The sequence below is a fragment of the Ambystoma mexicanum genome, chromosome 7p (assembly GCF_040938575.1).
Source record: "Ambystoma mexicanum isolate Mex_15411 chromosome 7p, UKY_AmexF1_1, whole genome shotgun sequence".
NCBI lineage: Eukaryota > Metazoa > Chordata > Amphibia > Caudata > Ambystomatidae > Ambystoma > Ambystoma mexicanum.
In genome coordinates this window covers 699,851,115-699,875,923 of record NC_090939.1, presented here as the reverse complement: position 1 = coordinate 699,875,923, position 24,809 = coordinate 699,851,115, and the positions used below count along the sequence as shown (strand labels likewise).

Genomic DNA, 24,809 nt, shown 5'->3' with positions numbered 1-24,809 from the left:
CTTAGAAACCTCCCTTTAGCCACTGGTCTCAAAATCAAATTTCCTGCTAAATACACATTTCTACATTGGTCACCTTTACACAAATCACATACAAAGATTCCATATTTTATGTAGCATCTGTTCCTCAAAATCCCAGAGCTGTGGGGCCTTCTTTTAACTTTCTACAGAATATTGTCCTTTTCGCTATGAACACAATTTCCAAACTTTATGCACATTTCCACAAATGTGTGTGTTTAAAATAGGGATGAGTGTGTACATTTTCACAATTCTAGGATTAATACATTTCACATAAAACCACATATATTGCCATTCCTGTCCAGAATATGTCACACAGTTCGACCGCCTCTTAAAACGTGCAGCCAAAAATTAGATTAACAACTCTGCCCTTTTTATATTTTTTACCACTTTGAATCACAAGTTACGAGTCTCTGAAAATTGTTCCTTGTTCATGTTTAACAGCAAATGGTTGCTTGGTTCCACCCCTTTGTCTCTCTTGGGAGTCCTTGGGGAAGTTCCTTCCAGGAGCAATTTATGACCCTCTCACACCTCCATTTCCTGGGCTGAAGGGTCTGCTACTCTTCATTCTCTTTCTGTAGAGAAAAGTCTGGGTTAACCCACAATTATCATCTCCCCACGGGTTTCAGCTGAGAGGATATCCCTCTCCCTGGGAGAAACCTGTTTGTCCACTTCCAAAGGGTTGCAGCTCAGCCAAGCTAATTTATTCTTAATTAAAGATCCAGGAAAAACCAAACTTGTTGCATCAAACATAAATACATTACTTTCTTAGCTTTAACTCTGTTGGATAAAAAGCAACTGAGATCTGTATTCTTTTTAGCCACAATCCTTTTTATGTTTACTAATCCATCTTATTTTTTAGTTTAGATCACTTTGAAGTTTCATAGCAAATCATCTGACAGCTATCATTCAGGTAGCCCAAGGTACTGCACCCAGATGTTGACAGGGGCTGTCAGTTTACAGACAATCCAATTTGTCAGATGAATGTTTTGCTCTTCACATTAGGACTTTGTATGTTCGCAATTCTTCATTAGATTACTTGAATTTTAGCGCCAAGCAAGATTTTGAATGTTGAGAAGCGTTGTGTTATAGGCATTTTGGAGTTTTTAGCAACAAAGCAAATGTCATTTATAGGCACATTTTGCAGTTTCATTTGCAAAGCGCTGCTTCTCCCTCTGCACTCGGTTTGAGGTCATGCAGCCCACTGGCACATTTTCTGCAGTGTGTGCTTTATTCCACCACACATGCACCACGGGTGTCCAGTTGTGCATCCATCTTTTGAGTGTTGCAGGACGTGGTTTTTGGAGGTGTTTGGCGCACACAAGAGTTTTGCTGCCATTGTTGCAGTTTCTTTCACCATAACTAGCAGGGTGATGGCGCATAGCACAGCGGAGTGGGTCAATACATCCCACAGACCCCCCCTCTCGCGACTTGATTTTGACCTCCCGTCAAGGGGAAGTTGGGAGACTGGGATGATCTTTTTCTGTCGAAGTGGAGAACTTCAGTAGCTTCTCCCTTCAGTGATTGAAACGAAACGCTCTCCTTGCTTGTTCTGGTTGGGAGTATGGAGCGGCACTCCGGGCTCCTTGGGTCTTTCCTCCCGGTCCCCGAGTGGTCCTCCTTGGTGATTCTTGGGATGATTCTTAATTTCAATGCTAGAAAATAGAACATAGCATGGTTATGGAAATGTTCCCACTACTCTGTCCACAAATCTTCGGGGGGATGTCAGCAGTGGGAAAGACACTTGTATTGGTTAACAATTGTCAATATTCCCCATCTGTTCTTCAGTGATCCTTTACTCATTTTCTTAGATGCAATCACTTAAGGTTTAGTAATTTTTCTAGGTCCCCAGAACTTCCCCCTCTGGGTTTCCGGTGAGCCCTTCTATCTGCCGCAAAGTATGCCTGTGGTGGCAACTCTTCAGCTGGTTTATGTGTACCCACTTGTCTTCCCCTTCTTTCAAACTGCCCTTTGGGATGCGGATTCTGTAGGTGAGTCCGGGGATGGTCACCTCTCCTCCATTTCTGAAATCTCATTAATAACTAGGGTCCAAATTAATCTCAAGTTGGTTGGTTGAGGAGGCCACGGCTCATATAAAAGGCGGAAGGAACGCCTCGCACAACCCAACAATCTATTATGCTTTTGTCATCCCTAGATATTTTTATCATATAACTGCTAATCAGAGGATGTTTGGAGTGGGGCGCTTCAAGGTCCCATACCCATCGCTGCACTGACTCTACGAAGGGTAGGGTCTGTTCTTTTGGGAGTTTTTTTAATAATGCTTCGCTGATGAAGCTTTCTTCGCTATTCAAGTGAACTCAGGCGAGGAAAGACTCCTTCCCATCATTTATCTGAATCGGGAGGAAGATCTGTTCACCCTTTTTCAGAATGCCAGCTAAATTCTGTGCTGATTTGATATCAATTTTGGTTATGGACTTGGGATTTTCGGATTGTATATCAGTATAAAATTTCAATGTATCTCCCTCCAGGGTGGAATGCTGATTTGCAGAAATGGAGAAGAGTTCTCAGCACCGTTTGTTGGTCCCACAGCTATGACGGTGACATTGGGTGTGTTATTGTTTTGAAAGTAGAACCTAATTAGGTCCGGTTTTTGTTCAACCATGTGGCATGTGACATTTAGACTCACATGGTTGATGCTTTGTTTTAATTTATTTGGCCTGTGGGTCTGGATCCAGAGGACCTTGTTTACACAATCTATGAGGGGAGACACCCTGCAGAGGATGTCATTCCCTAATGGACAGGTGGTTCCCTCTGGCACCACGACTAGGACCGGGTGCTTCATTTTGTGTCGCCCAACTTTAATTTCCAGCTCTGCAGACCCTTCAACAGGAATTTCCTTCCCGTCAAAGTTCTGGAGCTGTCCAGGAAGAGGGATGAGGGGAATTTGTTTTTTTCCCCTTCCCAAATTTAGCTGCTCAAAGACTCTCTTTGACAGCAAAGTTGCTTGGGATCCAGTGTCCACGAGTGCTGGAATTGCACATTGCCCTTGCACCTGGATGGAGGAGTAGAATCTACCTTCTTTCTCCTCTAAGGGGCAAAGGTAATGGGTGCTCTGGGTAAGCTTGATGGTCAATTTGCTTATTTCTGACACTGGGATAGTTGGGTCAAGAGACGGTGTCAGAGTTGAAGAATCTAGCACAGAATTTTGACACACTGCAATTTGGGGAGTCTCGGGATTCCCTTGTTCTGTTTCTAGGCTGCTCCCCCCCTTTTTGGAGGCAGTCAACAGAAATGGTTGGTGTGGTTTGGGGTTCCTCTTGGGCCGGTTCTGGGTTGCTCCCCCCTTCTAGGAGGAGGTCCCCAGAATGGAGTTGGATAGTTTGGGTATCTGAGCAAACAGTTTCATACTCAGTGATTTGAGGAGTCTCAGGATACTCCCTTTCAGATTTGGGGCTGTCCCCCCCCTTTTTGGAGACAGTCCTCAGAAGGGCTTTGGGGAGCTAGGAACTCTTCTTCCTCTGGTTCTGGGCCGCCCACCCCCCCTTTTGGAGGCAGTCCCCAGAATAGATTTGGGCATGATCCTGGGTGTGAGCTTGGGGATCTGCAAAGAAAACAGGATAGATGGATATGGGGGGAGTTTTAGGCTCCCCTGGTTCTGATTCTGGTCCCCCCCCCTTTTTGGAGGCAGTCATCAGGATTGGCTTGAACAAGGTGATTTCCTTGCTGGTCATTCTGGGGTTAAATAATGGGTGGTTTAAACTCGGTCCCCAAATCTACCCAGTCTTGATCAGGATTTCTTGGGACCCACTTTTTCTTTGGAAGATGTTCCCCCATCCGTGAAGGAGAAGATCCTTTTCTCAGAATCCTCTGAGGACCCCTCTCCTTCAAATTGGAAGATTCGACCTCCTCCACAAAATGTGTCTTTTTAGGCTCTTTATTTCTCCTACCCACCCTCTGTTCCGTAGGTTGCAGACTTTCGGGGGCAGGAGATTTTGGTTCCGGTCCCTGGGTTTTCAGGGGCTTTCCACAAGTGGGGAAGGAAGGTTCTTCTAAGGCTTTACGCCCCCTTTCCCCCTGTGCCTCCTTCCTGGGAACCATTGGGTTGTCAGGGTTGTCTCCCCATCATTGCTCTGGAGCACCAGACCCTTGATTTGAGGAGTTCTGAGTCTCCATGCTCATCTGAGGGGTCTAATGAGCCCTCAGCATGTGACCCAGATCCTGGGCCAAGTTCTGGACATGGCGCTCCAGTTGGGGCACCCGCTCTGGCTGGTACGGGGTCCTCTGGTCTACCCTTGGTTGATCACGGGAGGGTTAACTGTCCCTTCTCCCATAATATCCTTGGTTGGGATAGTTTTGGTACCCCTCCTCCCTTGGCCTCCCCTCTCCCGGATTGGACTGTCTGGGCTCAGGAAAGTGGGGAAAGAAAGAAGGGTTGTTTTGGGGGTTGGTGTTTGGCAGGTGCTGGGGAAAGAAACTCAACCCAGCATTTGAGGGATTACTGTCCTCCTGGGGAAAGTAAGGAGGGAAGTTTCCTGGGTGGGCAGCTGCCTGGTTGGAACCCCCCTTGGGCTGGGGGAGTTCCCACATAGCCCAGAATGGGTATGTTGCCCTTATCACGGGGGCTGATATAGTCAGGGGAGTTAGGGGTCCCATTTGTGGGGTTACCTCCCTGACTCCCTGTTTGAGATTCGCTCGAGGGTCTTCTGGGTCTTTGATTGGTAGGATTTTGTGCAGGAATGTTTTTAGGCCCCCCCATCTCCAGATCTAAAATGGGGGCAACCTTCACCTCCGCCACCTTAGCAGCAGCAGGGGTGTTGGTTGGTTTGGGCTTTTACTGGCACTTTTATTTTGTACTGGCTTCTGCACTTCGTAGATGCGAGTTGCTTGTTAAATGACACAGTGTAGTGATCTTTTCTAAGGAAAGTCCGTCACCAGCTGGGTCATAATGTATTTAGGGAGGGTGTGAAGGAAAATATTGATAAATTCCCTACTGTCTGTGCGCACCCTCCTGGTGGTCTGCGCAAAGTCACGTTTCAGCTCTTTGACAAATTCTTGTGGGGTCTGGTCTTCCCCACATTGCAGATTGTAGGCCGCCTTGCGGGCCTCTTGAGGGTATCTGTGTATTGAGAAATGCTTTAAGCTGGCCGCCCTATAGGTGGATCACCTTGAATGGTTCTGAATCTCCAGCCCCGGAAAGAAGCTGGAGTATTCAGGTGAAATTGTCCACTTGACATACTGAATACAGCTTTGGCTGTCATTCAGGTGGAAAGTCTCCATCATTTGCTCAAACAATTTGAGGTGCTCCCAAACTGAATATTTAGCATTTTTATGGTAGGGCGTTATGACGATCCTAATAGCCTTGATTTGCTTCAGGGGATCTTTCAGTAGGGCCCTCTTGATTTTGTTGGCCTTTTTAGTTCTGGTCACCCTTGTCCACTCATCCTCTGACTCAGAGGCACTGCTACCAGAGGTGGCTGTCTGATCCTTTAGGCTTTCCCTGATTCTGCGTGCTTGGGAATGGCTGGCATAATGTGGGGGCCTAGTCTCTTGAAACCTGTGGCGCTCAGAAGAGTCTTCTGATTCTCCCTTGCTCCCTGGGTTGGCTGAGTACCACCCCACCCCCACTGCCCTAGCTGGGAAGAGGTTATTAAAATGCTCTTTGTGGGCCTAGTCTCATGGAATTCCCCACCAAATTTGACTGAGGGATCTCTTGGTAGGTGATATTTTTGAGGCTCCAGTTCTCTGATTTTCCCCTCACTGTAGTCTCCCTGATCAGAGAGGCTGGCCCTAGCATTTGGAAACCTGTACATAGATGCCCGCCCATCCATTTCTGGGAGGCACTGATCTGTCAGTCCCATATTTCCCATTGTGTTGAAGTCTACCGTCCCCGTGGTCCTTGGTTAATAAGAGCCAGTGGACATGAGGACGGTAGAGTCCATGGAACTTAAGGGATTAAAGTCCCTGATGCCATGGGTCTTGAGGTTATGGTCAGGGGTTTCTCTTTCCCATCTTTCCTCATCTCTTTCAGCCCCTACTCCCTGATGACATGCCAAAATCTGACCCTTTCCTCTATTAAGGCATTACAGACCTCAATGATTTTTTCTTGCATGGCTATCTGTTTGTGGAGCCTGTCATTTTTTTCACAGAGAGCTCTCTGTGCTTCCTGTCTGCATTGGGAGTATTGGGCCAATGTTTGCTGCAGGAAACTCACCTCCTGAGTTTGGTCCTTATTAGTCTGATTGTTCTTTGCCAAAGCATCCTCCACCCGCCTGGTGTGCTCTAACAGCTTTTCATAATCAGTTTTGATTTCTCCAAACTCCTGAAGGGCCAGCTTACTTTCCTCCAACTTTGTTTTTAAATGGCTGACTTCCTGGCCTAAGGCGTTCCTCTGCTTTTTAAGTGCCCCCGCTTTCTGGCGCTCCTCATCAAACTCTGCTTGGGATTCTAGGTCGTTAATAATTAATGTATTATTTCCCCTTTTAATTGGTCTATGCGGTCTTGTTAGTCACCTAACTGTTTTGTTGACTCTGTTGTAGAGAATCCAAACTTTCTTGACACTCTTCTTGCAGTGTCTGTACCTGGGCATCTTGCTCTGCATTCTTTTGCAGTAAGAGAGCCAGATCTTGTTGGAGCTTGGTGGCATATTGCCTAGCCTCTGTTTCAGATTCTTTGCTATCTTGGAGCCTTTTATCTGCAGAGTCCAGATTGCTCTGGATTTTCTGTAGTGCTTCCCCTTGCCTCTTTTTGAAATCTACATGGTCTGCGTACTTTTCCTGTATGACTCCTATGTGGAGGTACAGCTAGGCCCCTATTTTGGCAATTTTGCATTGCTCCTCTTTTATTTTAGAGGTCAAATATAATTCACTAAGTGCTTGATGTAATGGACCCTTGCCCTGACAGGTATCAAGGTTGATTTCAGTGATTTGCTGTTTTATTCTCTGCAGCCATACCTGTTCATCCTGTTCTGGCCATTCACCCCTGACAAACAATTTGTGCAGGAAGTGTTCCCTAGCAATATTAATTTCCACATGGGTCGCCATTCCGGAAATATGAATTTTCTTCTGACTTTCACGGGGTTCTTTTACTTTTGCAAATAGGCCCAATTCCTTTGAGTATTTCTTTTGAAGGGTGCTTGTACAGTACAGTGTACAGTGTAGCACAGTATGGTAACCCAACAAGGTGTATGTAACCCGTCGGCTAGCACGCTGTGTTAGACTGTCACGACCGGTATGTCAAATTCAGGATCCTGCAGACAAGCCTCCAAGCTGTAAGTGATTTCAATCCGGCACACACCCAGGTCAAGCTCAGCATGTGGTGTGCAATTGAAACCCTTATTTATTTTTATCTATAGGTTCAATATTCTGAACAATATACCACTCATATCACACCCTTCTCCTGGAACCCCCCCACCCCCAGGTCACACTGAACCAGGAATCAGGCTAGTTTGCAAAGGCACATTTTTTAAATGTATTTAGAATTTAATCACAATATATTTTAATAGGTAAACTACAATCACCAATGGGGTGACAGAACACTGAATAATCTCTTTAATGCACAAGGAATCAGAAATGAGCACAAAAACAAATGCAGCACAGAAAATAATACTTTTGGTTTGGTTTGTAACATATGGCACTATGGTTAGAGGTTCCCCCTGCAACACCCCTCAACCCCCCAATAGGCAATGAGTAGATGTGAGGAGAGAGTAGGTATTCAGTAATAGCGCAAACAGAATATCAGTCCCACCTTCCCCCTTCAAACACAAGAGAAAAACAGAGTTGACTTTTCACTGTCAGAATGGCTTTGCAATTGTCTTTGGAATTGGCTGAGCAAAAACACCAAATGTCGTCAAAAATACTTAAATTATTTTAAATTCCTATGGGAGTCGCTTTGAACAGTTTCAAACAATCACAAGCAATGACTTAGTCAGAAGAAAACTTTTGAAATCTCAAAGTCGAAGTGGGAAATAAATTAAAGCCATTTCACACATGTAAAATATATCAGAATTTCAATTTGCGGCAAACTTTTCCTTGCGCGATATTCGCTATAACGAGAGAACCGCGCTGTTTTGCAATAACTTATGATTTTATAAAACAAATGGGAGAAAATCAGCGCAAGAAAGGTTCTGACAATACTATGATTCTTAATTACAGATAGGATGGGTTGAGATTGGGATGAGACAATGCAGATATACTATGGGTCATTGTTGTCCCTATTAATACTTACAATCCTTTGTAATTAAATGGGACCTTGGGTCTGGTCATGGATTGGATCTGGTCTAGGAAAGACAGCACATCAGGCACAGGATTGGATCAGCTATGCCCATCACCGGATTTGCACAGGATCTGTCCTTCTTATTTTTGGATATTTCAATCAGGTGGATGGCGAGTACTCAGGCAAGCCTTGTGGTAGCTAGCCAGAGAATTTCAGGATACTAGTTCAAAAGGCCACACACCACAGTGCTTCACTGGGTTGCAAGAATAAGTTTGAGGATAAAGCCTTGCAGAAAGTCAATAGTTCTCTACTGCTTGCAAGAGTCTAGGCATTTAGAAGGATGTTAAAGCTCGATGTAGAATGCTGGATCAGAGTGCTTCGCCGGAATCAGGAAAGTCTGTGGATCAGTGAGTCCCTATGTGTTGTCTGCTGTCTCTATTTATCCTTTCAAATGACATCGCAAAGAGGGTGTACAGGCCGGCTTAGCTAAGCCTGCCCCTGTGAGCTGGGATTGGATCAAAACTTCATCTCCGCCTTGCATTTGAGTGATTGGATCAAGGCTGGATGATGTCAAATTTTATGGTTTGCTTTACAGTTCTTAGAAACCTCCCTTTAGCCACTGGTCTCAAAATCGAATTTTATACTAAATACACGTTTCTACATTGGTCACCTTTACACAAATCACATACAGAGATTCCATATTTTATGTAGCATCTGTTCCTCAAAATCCCGCAGCTGTGCAGTCTTGTTTCAACTTTCTACAGAATTTTGTCCTTTTCGCTATGAACACAATTTCCAAACTTTATGCAAATTTCCACAAATGTGTGTGTTTAACATAGGGATGTGTGTGTACATTGCCATTCCTGTCCAGAAAATGTCACACGGTTCAACCGCTTCTTAAAATATGCAGCCAAAAAGTAGATTAACAACTCTGTCCTTCTTATATTTTTCACCAGTTTGAATCGCAAGTTATGAGTCTCTGAAAATGGTTCCTCGTTCATGTTTAACAGCAAATGGTTGCTTGGCTCCACCCCTTTGTCTCTACTGGGAGTCCAGGAGCATCCCCCTCCTTTGGGAATTTCCTTCCAGGAGCAATTTATGACCCTCTCACACCTCCGTTTCCTGGGCTGAAGGGTCTGCTATTGTTCATTCTCTTTCTGTAGACAAAAGTCTTGGTTAACCCACATTCATAATCTCCCCGTGAGTTTCAGCTGAGAGGATATCCCTCCCCCTGGGAGAAACCTGTTTGTCCACTTTGAGAGGGTTGCAACTCAGCCAAGCTAATGTATTCTTAATTAAAGATCCAGAAAACAACAAACTTGTTGCATCAAACATAAATACATTACTTTTTTAGGTTTAACTCTGTGGGATCAAAAGCAACTGAGAGCTGTATTCTTTTTAGCCACAATCCTTTTTATGTTTGCTAATCGGCAGACTTTTCAGTTTAGATCACAGATTTTGATAGGGGCTGTCAGTTTACAGACAATCCAATTTGTCAGATGAATGTTTTGCTCTTCACATTAGGACTTTGTATGTTCGCAATACTTCATTAGATTACTTGAATTTTGGTGCCAAGCAAGATTTTGAATGTTGAGAAGTGTTGTGTTATAGGCATTTTGGAGTTTTTAGCAACCAAGCAAATGTCATTTATAGGCACATTTTGGAGTTTCATTTGCAAAGTGCTGCTTCTCCCTCTGCACTCTGTTTGCTAGTCATGGAGCCCAACTGGCACATTTTCTGCAGTGTGTGCTCTATTCCACCACACATGCACCATGGGCATCAGGTTGTGCATCCATCTTTTGTGTGTTGCAGGACCCATTTTGTTTAGGTTTTTGGCGCACACAAGAGTTTTGTACCATTGTTGCAGTTTCTTTCACCATAACTAGCAGGGTGATGCCGCATAGCACAGCGGAGTGGGTCAATACATACCACAGTGCAACCTCTCGGCAGGGAATAGGCCATGCAATTCCTTCATTCTATCCGCCAGTCGAAGGCAGGCATACAGGCATTTGTGCATGGAATCCAAGCCCAATGGAAAGATCGCAAGTAGGATTATGGGCTGCGTGTACGCAGTCAGGGTTATGATCGACATTTAGAACTGGACGTATGCATCCTATCGGGGTGCAGGAGCGGTTTGTGAAGTTTCACTCTCATGTTTAACAGCTAATGTCGACTTTTACGATACGTTGTACGCATGTTGAGGGGTCTGCTGTGAATAGTTACGTGGAATCCCACGCACCCCGGCAGGGTGCTGGCCTGCTTGTGGGGGTTTGCAGGTGGGTTTTTAGGGGTGCATTGAATTGCTGGTGAGGAGTTGCACAAAAGTCTGTTTGCATGGCTGATATGGCTCTGCGTGTGGGCATGTCATGCGCCATCCGCAAGCAGCCTGCGCATGTGGTGGTTCTGCATGTGTAATTCCATTAATACGCGGGGCGTACATTTTTTATTATGTGCGTAGGCTCACGCTGTGTTCTTCTCGGCGAGTGGCCCTTGCAGGATTTCTGCGCTCATTTCCAGTAATCAGGCCCTTAGGCTTTAGAGCATTGCCACTAACTGGGAGGATTCGTACACGTGACTATGATTTTTGAAACACAGCTTCATAGAAGACTCATTGGTGACCTGAATTTAAATTGCAATATTACTTAGAACTCTACAGCATGACATACGTTACACATGGGAGCTGGCCATACTGGCATGAATGAGCTACTGCAGGAATTCTTTTCACTTCTGAAATGCTTTTCTATGAAAGCAGACAGGCTCATTTGCTAGATGGATGAAACAAAATAGACCTTATCAGAGAGGCCTCATGAAGCCACTCAAGGGCAGAATTCATATGAATATCCCCCACGCAGAAGGACAAAAAAGGTAGCATGTGTGTCCCTTTTGAATGCAGCCCCCGCTCAGTAGTCCAGAAAGGGAGTTATCACTGTGCCACAGAGAGAATGGTGCAGATCAGGGAGGGCACTGCGTGCCCCAAAAAAAGTGGTAAAGGCAGTATGGGATGTGAGGGAATAAGCAGGAGAGCTTGACAGAGTGACCCATGGAGGAAACAGTTAAGAGCAGCTCAGAATTGTGCAAAGTCATGTTCGCCGTAATGTCAACCATGGTAACATGACCCTGAACCCCAAATATAGTGACCAAACTTGTTTCAAATAAGAGTATTGTCATGCGACAATGATATGTTTCAAGGTATCTTCTGTGTGTTCATATTAATAGAGCGTCTCTCCAAACTTCAGACCGTATGCTCCAACCCCACCAGAGTTCACTTCTATCACGAGGCGGGTACCATTAATCTAGCCAGTACGAAAACGATTACTTAAATGCCAAATTACAATTATCTTGTGGAGTTCTCTACAAGTAGTGAAGAATATTCTTTTGAACACATGCAGCAAAAAAGCCCTTGACACTTTCAATACTGTGTGGCCCAGTGTAGTACACAAGATTTACCATAGTAGCTGAATGGTGATATTAACCTACACATTCAGATTGAAAACACGTGTACGATTTACAAAAGTGTAAAACTAAGATGAATATGTATTACATGTTATGTATAAATATATATTACACCATGGGGGTTTCGCTTCACAAAGGACCCAACCAATGGTGGCGTCTATTGTCTCAAGCTTCTCCGGCATCTGCATGTGACATCATTTCATTAAGAAAGACAAAGGGCTTGATTCATGGAACGTTTAGCACAGTAAAAGTACTCTTTGCACTGTGATTTAGGCCCATTGGGTGCAGTGCAAAGAGTACTTGTGCAATACAAAGTGACTTTGCACTGCAAAAAAACACTTTGCACTGCTCTGTGAATCAGGGTGTTTGTTGGCAGTGCAAAGTGGCTTTGCACCAGTGCTAAAAGTTTCATGAATCAGGACCAAAATCCCCTCTGCTTGATTAGGGAAAGTAGAGTTGTACTCTGACAGAAACAACCCCTGTGTTTCAGCAGGACTAAACGTGATAACTCTGGGAATTTGTTTAACACCACCATTCTAGATGCACCTGCCTCTTCCCTTTGAGCCCAACCTAGATACTGGTCTACTATTTTGAGTAATCCCATTTATTTATTTATGTATTTAAACCGATTTACAAGCACACAATGCCCGTGGGCATCTAGGCGCTAGTTACAATAGAACAGATACAGTTGAAAGGGGCATCGAGGGAATAGGCAGAAGGGGGACATTAGTTAAAAAGATGGGTTTTGAGTTTCTTTCTGAAGATGTTGATGACTGGCTCTTTCTGCAGGTGTGTCTGCAGGATGGGGGGGTTGTTCCAGAGTATGGCAGCGCAGCGCAGACAATTTGTGTTGTTTGTTAGGGTCTTTCATGTTCATTTAGGTGAATTTGTGTTACTTACTTTCCTAAAGCAGATTTCACGGGGTTATTTTAAAGGGAGTGGGAATATGGATGGCAAGTATCACACCTAGATAAACATGTTCAATCCTACATGGGAACATCCATAAAACGTTATCTAGCAACATAAAATGACAGTATTGTTGTGCGCCAGTTCATATTATTAAACATGTTGAGATCATCATACACTTAAATATCCACCTTGTGGTTGGCATGATTTGTGTATTGAAAAATGTCAGGGAATGCCCTGGAAACAGTACTCAGTGAGTAATGTGACCAGGCCTGTAGTGTGATATAATATATGGTTCATAATCTCCTGAATAAACTGGCAGTCCCTAGTGTCTTTGTCTCTTTTGCTACATGACGTTGTATGCTATGATATGCATGTGGCTGATAGTCGGTGACATTGGGGTGTGGTTCTGAGATTGTACCAAGAAACTATGTTGGCCACTGAACTAAAATAGAGAGTATGGTGAGTGAGAAATTACACTTTAACAAACACATTTAAATGGATCAATACATACATTGTACTATGGTTTCTGTTCCTTTATATCATCCAATGCCACGCCCCATGTCTGCAGAATGGATTTCATATAAAGAACAGTGGTGGCCGCTTGTATAGGGCGGGGGGGCGCCGCCTCCCCTCGCCAGTGCCCCCACCCACAGAGTGTGCAGAGAACATTGTGCACACAGCGCAGCGTGGCAGCAAATCGATGTTGCACAGTGGCAGATTAATTATAAATAATTAATTAATATGTCTCTCTGCAATGTTCAGTCTTCAATGTGGCCTGTTGGGCCTTCCACCCTAACACAGGGGCGCATCCCGTTTTATGGAGCTTTTCTCTATTGTAGAGTGCGTGGAGCTCGTAGCTCCACACACTCTACATAAGCATTCACAATGCAGGAGGCTGGGGGGCGCTAGAGAGGTGGCCCCGCCAGTACTGATCTGCACGCAAACAGCGCACCAGGAGGATCTGAACTTACTGTGAGGTGTAAGCTACTGGCTAGCAAGTTTTACTGAAGAATGTCATTGGCTGTTTTTCAGCCAATGACATTCAGTATTGTGGGCGAGGTCAGATGATCGTGTGCCACTTTCTCTCACTTGAACGTGTCGTTAATGTTCCAGTGTGGGTCGGAAAAAGCGCGTTTCCAGTAGTGGACCTTGCACGGTGTAGTTGTGCAGGTAAGCATGCCTCACTATTTCATTCCTTGGGGATAATGTCTCTGATGATTGGAAAGCGAGCTGCAGAGGGCCTTGCACTGGAGAGAGGAGGGTGATCCCCGCTCTCGCACACCAGCTTTGAGGTTATACGAATGTTATGATAACGTTTAACGTTCGTGCACAAAACTCGAAGTACATGTAAAGTAATAAACCGTTCTAATGGTATTTGCGATTGATGCTGGCCTCCGGAATGACTGTCAAGGGAGGGACGCACGCTTCTCTTTGTGCCGCGAGTCCCTGTCCGTCCATCGTGCTGTCTCTGGGGCCTGTCGTTCCAGCCTAAGCCACTTAATGTGCTAAAATGAAACATACACTTTTCTCTTTCTCCATCTGCCTGGCCGTTTCCAAGAAACGAAAGAAGGAGGCTGCGAGATGTGCAAGCCATGTGTGCTCTCTCTGCATTCATCTGGGAGCATTTCTGCAAGCTTGGAGTTAGGCGAAATCACACACTTGCAGTGCTTTTGAAAGTTCCAGTCTCGTCAGAGTCTTGTCTCGAGCCGGGAGACAACGCATCAAACACTCCTTCAAGGTTCAGGTGCAGGCCAAACAGTGTTTCAAGTGGCAGAATAATTCAAACAAACATACATGACGATGACGCACTCGAAATTTAATGTTCTGCTGCACAACTAGCAATCCCCTAAAACCAGTCAGTACGTTTTATACGCATTGCTTTTAAAAAGATTGTTTTGCTAGCTGAACGAATGTACCTCATAATAATGGTTTGATTTTGTAGCCACTAAAAGGAATTCCTCTTGTCTTGTTCTATATTGTCGTTATATGTATTATCATGTTTACATTTTGTGTTTGTGCATGTGTCTTGCATTTAATAAGATAGTGCTGCAAACCGTGTGTGTGTAATGTTCTCTTTTTAAGTAATGGTCTGCCACACAAAGCTCTGTATTTTTCATTAGCGCATTTAATGGCAACGTGTGTGCAGATAAGTTTGCAGAACAATCAATCAAATGATTATTCCCAGTGATGTATTCCCACTTGCATTAGGAAAGTACCGCTGGCTAGGCTCGGATTGGAACGCAAAATGATGCTGTGGGCCAGTTTGATGACTAGTTACTTCGCTATGCGACTAGTTGTTTTGGCCAGTGTTGCGGAATACATATCTTTAAAATGTACAATTTGTATCACATTTTATTAAAAAACTCCCCTTGTGTACTATTCAGTCTGTCACAAAATGAATGAATTGCCATTTGCAACTGTGGGCCACTTTTTCATTGGTTCTATAGAAAATTTTATGCAACCAGTCTGACCCTGCGCTGGCTCATCCTCGCCCCCGCAGTCTTAGCATGTGATATTGGCCCAACACTGAACACATGACCCGGAACCATCATCTCCCGCAGTAAACCCTGCACCCAGGAGACCGTCAGCCATTCTAGTCCTCAACCATTGTGTGATGGGTACTTGAGGGTGATGGAAACCCAGGTCATTTCCTCTGCATGAGGCAACCCTAAACTATCCACTTCTTTGCCAGCCAGCACTCACCTCCAATGTCCCTGCAGGTGATTCAGGCTTTTGATTGCATCAATCACTCCCATATACCACCACCTCACACACCATCCAGTCTGTCTGGTTGCTAGAAAAGCGTCTTGCGTGTCGAATCGCCATCTTCATCCCTTGCAGAAGATGGCGATCATTATCTCAATGCAAGTACTCTGACCCTATCTTCACCAGCCTACCACTACCACCTGGATCTCATGAATCAGACTTTAATCTTCATGCACCGCAACTGAACATTCTGACCACCACTGACCTTGAGTTTGTTGGTCACGCTTAAGCCGTTAAAAAGTAATATTTTAGCTTAGTTCCCCCCTTTCAGAAAAGGCCTAAAATCCCACCTTAGTAAGAGGATGAACGCATATGAATGCCAATAAAAGCATGACAAAATGATATTTTTGCATCATTACTGACTATGTAATGATTAATTTCTTTATGCATACATCATAGTACCAGCTATTCTCAAAACAAGCTGCTGTAAAATACACTACCACACTTGCACACATAAGAATAATGTAGCACCATTAGTATGTATAACCTAATGCTTTTTATGTCATATTTTGGTGTGTTTTGGACAGTAAATAGCACATGTTGGAGGCCATTTTTAATAAATGTTCGCGGGGGGAGAACCCCCCACATCCCCCTTGGGTGGTGTGGGCTTGCGCGCTGCGCGTGTGCGCTCCCAAATTCACACTGGGAACTTACTGCCCCCCCCAGCTTTAAAACTCACCAGCCGCCACTGATAGTCACATCCTCTCATGACTTCGGCATGGCATTGTACAGGCCCCGCTCGCTCGCCTATCCTATTACATATTTCACTTATTCTGTGAGATTAGAACCATGGCTCACAATTGCTGTCGACAAGATAAGAGACAATTCAACCTGTGGAATGCCACCCATAAATTGAGAATATGATATTGTCATGCACGATGCTGGAGGGAGGCTCTGTGTGCATTTGAACGAATCACTTCTAGCTAATACCAACTTTGTCAGCAACAGAAATAAGGCATAACCCCTTAACTGCTGGGCTATTATGCATGTCTATGCAAATAGTATGGACATACTCGTCCTCAGCACTTAAGATGTAAAGTGATCTACCCTGTATCACCTACGCTTTTTCGAATGGGGAAGCCAGGACTTGAATCCAGATCTCCTTGTTCAATGAGCAATTTAGGCAGACATCTGCTCCTAAGTCACTTTTAGTCTTTCATCAAGATAAAAACAAAAAAAAACGTTCTACTTAGTTGTCTTTCAAAAACTAAACTTGTACTTAAAACGTTTTTAAAAAGATATTAGGCAACATATGAATGATTCATTCTGAAAGGGCAAAGGGCAGAACTGAAAATGTGCATCTGCAAAATTAAAACAAGGTTTTCCAGGAAAGCATGTGGATCAAACATGCAGCCATGTCATTCCCCACATTACATTGCCAGGATGCAAGGATATTTAGAACAGGGGGGTGGTCCTGACCTCAAACATTTAAGCTACAGTTATTTACTATAGACACAATTTGCATACATCTCCAAATCCAGTACTGCTCACTTAACAGATTATGCATTTTGGGAGGAAAAACATACAAATCCAAATTCTGAAAGGGCTGGAAAACCAGTTTCTTTACCTTTATTACTTAAGGTTACAACATAGCGTCCCCACTGTCTCATAAGTTCTCAAAGGAATAGTAGACAAAAACATTTACAACTTAATCATCAATATACTCTGTTTTTTTATGCAACAAAGATTAGAGTATTTGAATAGGGGGAGAGAAATAAATGCAAATTTTTGTATTTTATAAGCGTACCAGATTTGAGCAGATTTGAGCCCTTTCAGAATTTGGATTTGTATGTTTTTCCTCCCAAAATGCATAATCTGTTAAGTGAGCAGTACTGGATTTGGAGATGTATGCAAATTGTGTCTATAGTAAATAACTGTAGCTTAAATGTTTGAGGTCAGGACCACCCCCCTGTTCTAAATATTTGTATATGCCCTATTGTCCTGTCCGATTTTGGGGCTATCCCTCAAGTTACCAAGGATGCAAGGATATGCCTCAGCATACATGGAGGGTATTGATGAAATATATTTCAGTGGGTTGTGTGGCTGTGTATAATCACTAACTCACAGGTTTGAAACTTTGAAAGGCTGACATGGCGTTTCATGCTTTGCAGGCCAATACGAGTAAACAAAGAGTGGCCCTGTCAGTTTATTGGATTATAAACTACTGCCAATGTTATATCCTGGACAGAGATGCTTTCGGTGTATTTACAATTTGGTGAGGTTCACAAACAGCAATGTGGTGAAGCAGTATAACTTAGATGGTTGAGCCATATCAATTTCATCTATATGCAAATGAATGTATGTTTGTATTGTAACACACCCCCACGCAAAGCAAAAACAGCTGGAACAGCTACCTTTTCCTGCACCCTTGGGTGTGAATACACACACCCTTCAAACAGTGCATGGGGACCCCATCAAGCAGGCCTGCATCTCAGGGACCCTGCACAGAGTCCCCGTAACTGTAACCGGCACCCAGAGGACATGCCTATAGTTTCAAGGAAAGCATATATATATACCCGGTAAAACTATGTGTGAACCCCCATCACTGCACACTACTATGCTGCATATGCACATCCCTAAGTGGGATTGTAACCCTGTCTGCGTGCACGCACCACTAAATCCGACATGTAAACTCACCTCCAGAGCTGCTATTACTCCTGGCAAGTCCATACATCTGCTTCCGGCTGGCAGCGATTTTGAGGCTTTTCGCAGATGAGAGGTTGCCCAGTCACATGCATGAATAATCTCTGTTGTGCACATTTGTGGGCATGCTATGGACAGCTTGCAGTCTGTCCCTCGTTATGCCCACTTTCTAGTTTTTTCTTCCCCATTTTGCATGTTCCGCCCTCATTTCTGGCCCCTACTCAGGCCACGCCCACCCCCTGCGTGGAGTCTCACACAAGAAACTCAGAACCATGCAGAGCCTGCGCAAACTCCACGCAAGTCCGGGAGTAGTCCTGCACAGTCGGTTCCATGAATCGATGAGCAGTTTTTCGCACCCAGTTTGACGTACAAGTTCCCGATTTTACGCGCAAACAATTCCATGAATCGGGAGCTAAATCTTTTACAACAAATTCAAAGCAGGTCAGAGGGGGTGACATCAGCACCTCACAACTAATTATCACATGTTTTCCGGACTCTAGATCTTTGTCACAATATCTACACATGCTATTTTGACTCGAGTTGGCAGCAAATTAAAGCGAAATCGCATTATTGTGTTTCTAAACTTCCAAGATGGTGAACACTCTAGATATGAAGCACATGTTTCAATTTTTTTTAAATTAACTTTTGCCAGCATGTTAAGGCTTTCCTGTCTTCCCAAAGAGTCACACGTTTTGCATTGTCTTTCAGCCATCTATGCTGTTTATAGTCCCTGGGAGTTTCAAAAAACAACTTACTATCAAAGCCCCAGGCTTTGTCTTGAAGGCCAGTAAACCTGTTTGTGGTGAGAAACTGCTGTCTACTTATTTGATCTAACATCACTCTATCATTTTGTCTAATTTGTCAAAAATATGCCGAAACAGAGCTCCGGTGTCGGATTTGAAATCTTCTCACAGATCTGCTTTTATTGGTTTCTGCCATTTTGTTCTCTTACTAAATAGGAACTTTTATAATTGCAGTCATAATGCTGACTACAAGTGATGGGGGCCTGAAGAACAGGTAGGTGGATTGCATCACCCTTGATATTGTACTGTCTTAAATATCTACAAAAAAGGGACTGCCATTCAACAAAGCGTTAAGTATTGATAAGCCATCCCATGACATTTCCATTCACCCCGAGATGGCATTCTAACACTTGTAAGTTTGAGTTTTATATACGTTTGTGCCCATAAGCCATCAAATGCACAGGGCCTAAAAATATCCGCACCACTGCTCATTTGCCACCCCTTTCTTTTTATCTGTATGCTAGCTGTGAAGCAGACATATACATTCCCTCAGAGGATGTCCATGCCTTGTTCATATGCCTTCTGGCATCCTTACTGTATGCAGGTTCCACTAAAAGTGTAGAACTATATTGTAGGTACCAGAACAAAGAAAGGCTGGGCAGGATGGACTGCTGACTTGAGACTGCTCACGTTTGACGTCAGACAACTTGAGCTGCATGGAGCAATTGAAGGTCAAGATGTAGATCAAAAACGGTTCCTTCAGCAGGTCAATGTCTTTATGTGCTTGATTTGTTTAGTGAGACACTAAAGATGACAATTGCCGCAGAGCAGAACGTGATGCAACTATGTCAGCTCTGAATGGGGTATTCTGTACTCTGCATTCTGGTACTTATAGTTTAATTTGTTCATTATTCATTGGGTGGTGCAAGTGACGTGATGCAATGTTTATCACGATTGCCCTTCCTTGGCAATTTATATAAAAACATGTATCCTTTATATGGGGAAAAAAGCATGTATAAAGTATTTATGGACTTCGTTATCTCTTCTATACCGAAATCCCCCTCCCATTTTTTGTGGATTATTATAACATTCATTTCGGTGATCCGGCGTGGCCTTATTTGTATTCTCTGAGTCCAGCTTCAAACTACAACACAATGTGCACTCGTGTGAAAGGAAATACCAATGGATCTGATGGCAGTGCCCATATGCTTGAGCATGTGGATTGGTCTGCTAATGTTGTATTTGTTTCCCATATTACAGCTTTCCACATTAGCAAAAAGGGGCAGGCACCAAGCTGTGAATACGGAACCATCACCACTTCCATGCTATTTGCCCTTACCTCATCATACATGGTCTTTCCCAAATGGTCACTCCCTTAAATGCCTACTCCTCTTTAAACTCTGTGGTAGATTTGTATCATTCTCAAATACTTTCTCTTCTTGATCTATAACACCTCTTCAGTGAACATGTTCACTCAAGAACTTGATCCTATTGTTTCCCAGTACCCTGAATGCTTAATGCCAACGCGCCCTAACATCCATAAGAATGTAGCTTGGTTTTAGAACCTTGCACTGGATTTTGGTATTGTAGTGACGTTGTTTGTGCATGCTAAGGGTGCACCTTGAGATTGATGTGATTTATAATTGTTCATTCATAACACACTTAATACCAGGAGGGGTTTCTAAGTGTGGGATCTGGATTCAATCCTGTGTTGCGCTGCATTACCTTGCTTCCAAGACAAACACGTTGCCCTTGAGCTATCCTTCCTCCCCAGTGAAAGCTGCCGCTAGCCAGGCCACTCCAAACAGCCATCTACGAGCAGGGTACTCACAGAGTATACAGTTTGCATGGTGTTCCTCCACTCTGATCTACTTAGGACCACTCAGTATGCACATTTGTTTTCATATCTTTGATGAGCCTTTGAATTAGGGCTCATTAAGAAAATGTTGGCGAATCAGCTGTGTCGAAAAAGGGAAACATTAAGGAACAGTTCTGCAGAGCTTTAGCTTAGGACTTTTTTTATGTTGGAATCAATAGAGATATGGTCATGTTATCTGATAAGCAATGTCACTAAGTTTCTTGGTCAGTTTCCGAAAACCTTTTCTTGACTTGCATGTGTGAAGCAAGCTTGAAAGTCAGTGCAAAATCCTGCATTCTGCAAGTGGGTAAGTCACGAACATAAATCTGCCTACTCACTCGGAATTTCAGGGACAGTGGGCTTGTCACAGTAGTGCCAGAACTAGCAAATAGTGCACGTCTGATTCACTAATGCATTTGCTCTTCACCACACCAGTCCCTGCGTCCAATTCTCATAAACATGGTCTCCGCTATCCCTGGCCACACCCAGGGCAGAGGGCAAAGCACAAAACCATGCAAGCATTTCGTAGACATTGATGCAAATTCTCTTTTATAGCCCAGGCCTTTCTTTTTTTAAACATTGTGATCCCCTGAAACAGGAAGGGAAATGTCCAAAATGCCATGTATTGTATGACTGATTTCCTCAAATATGCTCCCTACCACCTGGTGGGATGGTGAATCCAGCTCGCAAGCTACCTGGGTCTAGTTGGTCAATGCATATGGAAGTGACAGGGAGTCACCTGATACTTATATGTGCATGTCACTCCTCCTTCCTGCCCACACATCATCTCTGAGAATCAAAAGGAATAAATGCATGGAGTTATAATTACAGAATGAGTGACACTTACCGTTGACATTTCGCAACTATTACTTTCTGGTAATTGGCTTCCCTCTGTATTTTGATTGATGTAAAATGTATCTAATCTTCACTGACATTCAAATGCTACAGTAACACATCCACCCATCTATTTGGCAACTATACACCTTCCATTCATGAATCCATCCATCCATCCATCCATCCATCCATCCATCCATCCATCCATCCATCCATCTGTCCATCCATCCATTCATCCATCGATTCATCCATCCATCCATCTATTCATCGATCCATCCAGATAGCCACAGAGCCACCTGCCGCCCACCCAGCCATTGTTTCAACATTTATTGCTTAATCATACTTGACCTTAAGGTAGTTCTCCCATCTATGCACCCATCTCAATCATGCAGTGCAGGGGAAATCAATACCCATTTTCAGCCAAATGCTCATTGAAACTTAGGTCAGTTTAGAGTTTCCTTTCAAAACTGGCAGAAAGTGGTGGTTGGTCTCTCTCCTCTGCGGGTGCCTCTCTCTGGAAAGGCCTCTCTGCCCTTCTCAAACTTGAGCTGGACCACCTCAAACTCCGGAAGCAGCCCAAGACCTTACCTTTTGCTTCTGCTTACTCTCTCTCTCTCTCCCCTGCTGACCTACCTGTCTGCTGTGCTGACTGGTTGTCTGGCTACCATCAGAGTATCACTGGGTACCAGGCTCCTCCACGACCAGTAGCCCCTGCACTGCCTCCGGGCCTACCACACACTTAGGGGCTTGTATCTTGAACCCTACAGTCCACTCCCTCCTTGCACTTAAACAGAGCCATGCTGGCTGGCTGCACTTACTCTAAGCAATACTGGACTAATTGCAATTCCCCCTGCCCTCCCCCTTGCATTTCCCCTCTTGCTCCCCCTTTCACTTTGCGTATTGCACTTGCACAGTCTGAATAACACATGGCCTAGTAAGATCATTTCTTTTGTCCTCCCTCTGTCTTCCCCTCCCTTGTCTTATCGCTAGATACACCTGCGTAAAGGGATGTTATAAATGACATATCTCATATCATAAACATGGAAAGGGTTATAACTCATACATTTAGTTAAGATGCTGTATTGATGTAGATGAGGCTTTTCCTTCCGTCCATCCCTTGGACCCTCCGTGGTGACTGTTTGGGAAAATATTTTTAAATATACAGATGAAAGTGTCATTACGCTGCTGATTATGCTTGATGTTTCCAGCAGCATTTGATTCAGTAGATTCTGTTGTCCAGACTGATTGACGTCTTGGGCATGCCCCTGAAGGATCTAGGTCACTTTAGGTGTTTCCTAAGAGATCTTACCCAACAGGTTAAGCTCAGAAACGCTTACTCTGACCCAATCCCACTGACCCCTCAGTTAACCCAGGGTCCCCCTCCATCACCATAGCTTTTTAACATTTATATTTATCCTCTCATGTTTATCTTCTGAAAATGCTATCTCTATTAACATTCCTACACTGTGGATGCACAGAACTACATGCATGCCAATAATTGCATTGTCCCTCTTCAGCGTATTGTAGATTGTGCTTCTGAATTAGCTAATGGATGATTTTCAACATGTTACAACTAACCCCTCCAAAACCGAACTCATTCTTTTTGGCCTTAAGTATCTGTTAAATAACCTTCTACATCTCTCAGTATGATTTTCACTTTTTTTTCTTTTTCAAACGCCCGTCTTCGGCTTCTCCGTCCTGTCCTTTCTATCATTCCTGCTGCCGACCAACCAGTAGTGGTTGGCACCTTGGTCAATTCGAAACTAGTCTATGCTAATGTCATGCTAGCAGGTATTCCAGAGAAATAGCTTTCATGTCTTCAAGCCATAACATATTTAGCTGTTAAATGAATCTCTCAAACAGCAAAAGGCCCCCAATTTCCCCCAATTCCGCATGTTTTTTTTTATTGACTAATGGTCAGGCAAATAATTTTGTGTATGGTACTTTGCCTGGTTTGTAAATGTATTCACGGCCTGTCTCTGCTTTATTTAGCAGATGAGATCAAATCCTATCATCAGACTCCCTTTGATCAACAAACAACGTCTTTTAGTCATACCCACATCTTCTTACATTGATACAGAAGACCCTCTGTTTTTGGTTCTTGGTCCTCGCCTTTGGAATCTAATATTTATTACTCTCAGGACAATCGATTCCTTATCCTCTACTGGAAGACTCTCAAAACATACCTTTTTTCAGTCATCTTGCTTTTGTCCTTTTTGCAGCTTGTCACTCATAACCATAACATCTGCACCCAGATGCAGTTCTATCCACTTGTTTACCTTCAACTATATTTGTGCATTTCAAATATATCAAATTAACTCCAAGCATCCCAAAGAATGTTGGTGGAAGAAGGCATGCTGTAATTTGCAACGTTTTTAAATTCACTACGCTTACAACACTTACATCATCATTATGATAAGCTATTTGAACATTCCTGCGCATAAATTATTAACAGGGAAAATAAGGTCATTTTAATTAAGCAGAAAATGTGTTACAAGAGATTCTGAAGTTAGACTTGGAAATGAAAGTTTATTTTTCGTATGATTCCTCTTTTATTATGTAACATTCATCAGTAGTGCTTGTGAGACATTGCTACTGAACAGGGATGGATTGCAGTTAAAACATTTTGATCTTCAATCACTGTAAATGTTGATTTTATGAAGGGTACAGTGTAGGCAAATTAACCGGCCCTGCGTATATAACCATGGGATCTTATAATTAGATGGAATTCCAAACAGGTTCCTATCCAACGAGGCAGGCGTAGGAGGTTGAGATCTCAGTAAGTGCACCTTGCATTGTAAGCAACATACCATTGATAGATGTTAATGGCATGTGGTGTAAGGCATGCTGTGCATCACATTTCATAGGCTGGAAGTGTTTTATTTTGTTGAATCTGTTTTAATCGACATTGAGGCTGTGTGCTAGGAAACACATTGTGTATAGGCGCTATATAAATAAACAATCATATCATATCATATCAGTGCAGGATGCATAGTGCTTTATCGCCCCTTTGCAAGAAATTGATTGATCTGTCAATTGAATAGTGTCATGTCTCTTACTATGAGTATGCACACGGCCACAAATTTCTATTTCTTAACTTCCACGGGCACACTTACTAAGCTTTCGCAAATCGATGTTGAACGTTTTTGACATTTCAATGGACTTATGCAAATCCCAAATGTCTGAAGTGTGAAATAAATCATGAGCCAATTCACAAAGCATTTTTCCTGTAGTAAACTTGACTTACTGCTGGAGTAACTAGTGAGTTACTCGTGAGTAAGTTACGCTGAATTCACAAAGGGCATATTAATGAATCGAAAAGAGAATTACAACTCTTGTATTGGTCTTTGATTTTGTGACAACTGAAAACATGTGCTCGAGGTGAAGTGTTTTGCTAATGGGGAAGAGGTACATGC

General features: G+C 43.5%; 1 protein-coding gene across 3 annotated transcripts in view; it reads left to right on the top strand.

Moving 5' to 3' along the window:
* The window catches only part of HTR1F (5-hydroxytryptamine receptor 1F), a 3,723,175-nt gene that overhangs the window by 366,563 nt on the left and 3,331,803 nt on the right, over positions 1–24,809 (top strand). For 2 of the 3 annotated variants that reach the window (XM_069636779.1, XM_069636781.1), the window contains exon 2: positions 18,936–18,975. The exons of the other annotated variant lie outside the window; for it this stretch is intronic. The gene's annotated coding sequence lies outside the window, so the exon portion shown is untranslated. The remainder of the gene's footprint in view (positions 1–18,935; positions 18,976–24,809) is intronic. 3 annotated transcript variants of the gene reach the window in all.